The following is a 5956-nucleotide window of genomic DNA, read 5'->3' on the forward strand; positions in this document are numbered from 1 at the left end:
TGATAGCTGGTGACCTAATCTCTCAAGCTGCAAGAATTCTTGTGAGAATGTCCACGTCTAATCACTCTGTTTCCTGTCGCCAAAACCCTGACTTCAGTCACTTCCCACCTTCCCTCATGCATTAAATGCTTATTCGTGGCCAGTGGGTTTGCTATAATAAACAGAGGCATTACTTCATTAAATGAAGCATGGGACCCTGATATCACGTGATGATTTGATTCTGATATCTCTGGCCATGATTTTGCTCGGCCTCGGCCTCGGCTTACAATCGAGGCCGAGATGATCATGCCTTGGCAACTTTTCTTTTGTTTTTCAGGAAGGCAAAACACCTTGGCGAAACGCTGCGCTTTAGCTTCTCGAGGAAATGCTTGGGCCGAGAAAAGGGGCTCCTTCGGCCAGTTCATGGCCGTGATTTATTAGGCACAAACATATATATATATATATATAAAAGAACATGTTTTGCAAAATAGAAGAAGGCAAAAGTAAGGAAAGAATTCTAGAGGCTTTTTCCTTTTTCCAAAATACTCCATTTTCATTGCAAATATCATCTTACACCTTGGCATGCCATAATGGTGGTGCATTCTATAAAATTTGTGAAAGCATAGGGTGAAAACACATAAGGAGTTCATGTTTGAAATAAATTTGAGAAAGCCAAAAACAAAAGGATAGGTGCAAAAGCAACTCAGCAGTAGTAAGGCTTTGAGCCATTTTGCATTGATGAATACTCCAATCAAATTAAGTCCCCAATTATGAAAGGGCCAAGGAGTGTGCATGACTTGCAATAGCATGAAAGCTTGTGGCTTAGGTTGGCATGTATTTGGCATGTGTTGCACTAGGATGCCATGCTCTGTAGAGATATTTAACAGAGCCACAGCTACTGCTTTACTTGCATGCGGCTCATAACCCAACTAATCAAAGATTGATTTGCAGCTCATAACCCATTGCACCTTTTTCAACTTTTGTGAGGTTATGAGAGGTTACGGTAGTTGTGTCTTGATAATCTTGCTCACCAAATGAAGTCCCCAAATGGCATTCTTCCAGCATCTCTTATGTGAATACTTCGCTGCTGGAACCATCCTCAAGTGGCCATAGGATGTTATAACTTGAAGTTTTTGAATATTTTCACCAATAAGCTTTCTCCATGTTTCCACAAGGCTCCCAAATAGCCTCCGATGACTTTGGGTCATTTTTCAACGGGTGGCACAATACGTCGTCCTCGAGCAAGTCATCAAAGCATGTAATGACAGCAGCCATCTCCTTTCCCCATCGTTTTGGCAAGAGGTCTTTGTCAATAGCTTGCCTATTAAAGGGTAGCTCAAGAGTTCCATCATGTATCTCGGCATGCAAGATCTTCCTCAAAGTTTGACAAGCGGTTGTTGGATGTCCCACAAAGTGGTGATAATGACAGTATCTCAGATCTCCCTTTTCTTCCCTGGTTGGGACTTTGTAGGGTCTGAGGGGTTTGATTGCATCATGAACAAACATTGTATCAAGAATGGCATGGAATTCTCATCTTTGGACGGCAGTGGCAAGTACAACTCCTTGTATTTTCTTTTCTTTTGGGTGAATTGTAGTAACTAGATGATTTGTCATCCTCATCTAATGTCTGGTGTGCTTCTGTCTCTTCACTCCTCCAAGCTTCCTGTCCAGTTAGTTTGACATGCTTGTTTTCCTCACTACTTCCAGCAGCCGAGAGAATTGGCTGATACCAATATTTTCGAGATAGACTCTGTAATTTGCCAAGATGTTACCTATGCAAATTTCGAAAAGCGCTTCTTCATCCATCCTTCTCGTCATAGCAATCTAGAGCCAGGTCCCGGAACCTGCGCACGAAGTCCACAGGGTCTTCCCCATGTTTTTGGCGAGTGTTGTTGAGTTGAGTGGTAGTAACTCTTTCCTCATGTTGGAAGTATTTTTTACAGAACCTGCCTGCCAAATCTTCCTAAGAGCGGATGGAACCTGGTGCCAATGTTGTGTACCACGTATAAGCATGATCGATAAGACTTTTTGAAAACTCTTGGAGAAGGAGATTACGATCTCCAGCGTATGGTCCCAAAACATCAATGAAATGGTTGACATGCTCCTTCGGGCTTCCTTTCCTTCCGTCGAAAAGGAAAAAGCTTGGTGCTTCATATCCTTTGGGGTATGGCTGCTGGAGTAGGCTTGATGGATATGGTGGCTGAGGGACATACTTCCAATCATCCTGGCTTTGGCTTAGTTTCTTCTCTAGCATGGCGATGACATCTTCGTGGGTGACAAAAGATGGCCTCTTTTGTTCAGAACCCCTTTCGACAGCGGCAAACTCCTCTTGGTGTGGTCTTTCATTTTCTTTGCTTGGCTTGGAAACTGAGCTTTTTAGCTCTTTGATCGTGTCCACAATCTCCCTTTGGGTTTCTCCCATAGCATGAATGGCTGCAACAAGGTTTGTGAGGGTGAAAGCTCCCTCACTTGCATGTTCTTCTTCTCTGTACTTCCAGAGCTAGAGTTGCCAAGTTCTAACATTGTCATTTTTATGATGACTGTATTGCTTGAAAACTTGATATTGTGATATCTGGTTTAGTTTGCTTGAAATGATTGCATTAAGTGAAATGCTTGAGTTGCGTGGTTTGCGTGGATTGATTCACAAATGCTTGTATTGGTGCATGGTGGGTTGAAGAAGAGATGCGGGCTTGAGAGAACATAAGAGAGCTGGGCGCGTTGTCTCCTTGACTGGCTTGGCCTTCATGTGGGCAAAATTATGTTGCCCCTTCATTTTGATTTTTTTTTTTTTTATAAATTATTTGCAAGTGGCTGCTCTCTTTTCCTTTCATTTGGCATGGCCTGCTTTATTTTCTGATTTTCTCTCATTCTCTTCTTTCTTCTTCTTCACGACCCAAGCCCGTGGGTATTGTTCATTGGTACATAAGTCAGATTTTTGAAGCTCGGATCAGAAAACTTCCTTGATAAAAGTTGCTCATTTGCTTGAGTACTTTAGCCTGTAAAAATTTGAGAACTTTTTGAATTTTTCTGATGCCTCAAAGCCAGTCTACACTTGTTTTGACTTGTTGCTCGGATGATTTTGCTTACTTCATGAAAGTTACTCGACAGTGTGTTGTTCATAACATATCCAAAATTAAGGATCATCCAACGATTGTAGTGTTCTCTATCTTCATTTTTCAGAAGTATGTTCATGATGTTGATTCCCTTATTGCATGCTTGCTTAATATGCTTGAATGCTTGAGTTCCTCTGTATTTCCTAGAATTTGTGAACTATAAATCGAATTCTGAGGTTGAGCTTTTGACTTAAGGTTTTAACTGGGTGATAAACAAACCTCACACTAGCTTACTTAAGTAATGCATGCTAAGTGTTTGTGAAAATGACTCAGAGTAGTTTGCTGGCTGTTTTTTGAACTTTTGAAATGTTTCTCTTTAAATCCGAGTTGGAGCTTTTGAGACATGAAAATGGACTTCTCGATGGTTATGTTGGAATTGGTCTTGTGTCACTTGAAGCAAAAATGAATTTTCGGTGGAATTTCAAAGTAAGGGTTAAGCTGCTGGAGCAGTGTAGTTTCTGCTGCATGGCCTGTTTCGGGAATCTGTTTGGCATGATTCCCTAGCTCGAAATTTTGGAAAAATGAGGCTTGGTATGTCTAGTTCTAATCTGGAAAGTTTGGGATTTTTTGGATGTAAACTTGATTTATAGTGATTTTCTAAAGGTGGGATGTTCTAGCTAGAATGGTTGGAAAGCTTGTGTATAAGTTTTTCTTGGCATGTTGCTCTTGTTCGAGAATTTGGCATGTCCTCTCTCCTAGCATTGAGTGCTGATCTTGGTATTGCTAGCATATTTTGGTTGTTGCGTTGCATAGTGACCTTTCTCTTTTTCTTGAAAGCTTGACATCACTTGAAAAATTTTGATTGCTTGGTAAAAGAAACTTCATCTTGACAGTGTTTAGGTTCTTCTGGCAGTATCATAACACTACCTTCGCAGTATTTTCCTTCTATTTGCCATGAATTGAGATGTTTTCCTTCTTGAGTAAAGCATAGTGCTTGGATTTCTTGAGTAAGGCTTGATGCTTGATGATGCTTGATTATGGAATTGTGGCAATTGAGACATCCCGATGGCCTTTTGGTTTTGACTCCTAAACTTGGTCATTGGAATGGTCATGACTTAGAAAGTGCTTGAGGCGTTGAAGCATATCAGTTATGGCAACTTAGGTATTGTTTGCTGCAGCTGTTGTGAGCATGTTTTAGGAACCAAAAGCTTGGGCTTGGCTATTGAAGCTTGAGCTTTGCATGTGGTCACTGCAACAAACGTGTTGGGTTACAACAGCTTGAGTTCTTTGCAAGTGATGGCAAACTTGGAGGTCATAGTGACATAATTGGAATTTCAAGGAGATTTCTAGTCTGGGAATAGTATTTTTGGTAATAATGGATTTTTAAGCTCATTTGGGGTTTTGGAATTGCTGGTGGTGGTGATTGCAATGAATTCCTTCCTCAGCCCCCAAGTGCACCATAATCATCAGAAAAAGATTTGATTAGCATAAGCTGCAAAAACTCTTGCAGCGTGGCCTTCTTAGTATTTGTTTGGGTCATTGCATGGCATGTTGAACTTGGGATATCCCTTTGTTGTAACTGTGGCAATTTTGGCACGATACTATGATAGCATGGCTTCTTCTCTGTGCTTCTTGCAGTGGTTCTTCCAGCGATGGTGTTTGGATTTCTACGACAAGCTCTGTTCTAAGTGCCCACAAGTTTAGCATCAAAGAGAGATTTGTCTGATGGGTATGCTCCTTGAGGCTTGAAGTGTAGAGGAATGTACTCATCGTCTTGGGAAGAACAGAGTGCTTGACAGATATATAATTTCTACATGACCAACATAGGTAGCTTTCAGTAATATGCAGAGTGAAAGACAAGAAATAAAGGAAGCCGAATTGTCCAACTTCACTATGTTGGTATTGGCCTAAAACATGATATATCTATATATATATATATATGTCAGGAAAGAAATTTATCAGTACATGTTTACATTTGAATAGATGACATGCTCGTGTTGTTTTTGCTAGTATAAATGTAATGACATATGACATGATAATATATATTTTATTGTGAAATCTAAAAAGCTAGGAAAAATTGGATTTTCTTATCTTTTTTGTTGGCTTCCAACAGGGGGCATGTAGATTGTGGAATTGACATTGGCATAGAGAGTCGAGGCATTCTGTGGGCAGTGCCAAAGACAGAGACAATGCAAGCAGTGTTCCGGAGAGGACTTGTTCATTTTTGAGTTGAAGAGCATGCGTAGCTTTGTGCAAGATATGGAGCTTTTCTTTTTGCACTTGAAGATACTTATGGCATATTTTCGTTTCTTCAACTACTAGAACATCTCAGGTAGAAAACTGAAAAAGAAGTTCAATTCTCTTTGTCATATGCTTGGCCTATGCTTGGCTCCTTTCCTCTTTTTTTTTTTGAAAAACTTTGCTTGGCACGAAGCCCCCAAGTATTTTGGGGTTTGCATGTGTAGTTTGCTTAATGGCATGAATAATGCATTTGCCAAAGCTTCTAGGGCCTTCTTGCAAGATCTTGTTTTGCTTGAGAATGAAGATCTACAAACAAATGGAGCATGTGAGTAATCTATATTATGTTTATTCTGCAAAGTCTGTCAACAAAAGGAAAAAATAAAGAAAGAAAGAGGGAATGTTCTTATCTCTTTATTTTCTTTGGTTTATTGCTTATGGTCTTCGACTTTGGAGGTATTGGTGAAGATATCAGCCTAATCCCCAATGAAGTCGCCAATTTATGTAAGGGTCTTTTTCTTCCGGCAGCTACAGATGGGTTGGGCCGCCGTAAGGAGCGAAATATGAAATTATCCCCCTGTGTCTGAGTTTGAAAATCAAGCCCCAAGAACGTCTCGAAAGGGTAGTGAAGCCTTAGGAAACTTCTTGGTTACCTTCACCAATGAACATAACAACTTACAGATAAA

Source organism: Prunus avium, chromosome 6 (genome assembly GCF_965620075.1).
Source record: "Prunus avium chromosome 6, drPruAviu1.hap1.1, whole genome shotgun sequence".
Lineage (NCBI taxonomy): Eukaryota > Viridiplantae > Streptophyta > Magnoliopsida > Rosales > Rosaceae > Prunus > Prunus avium.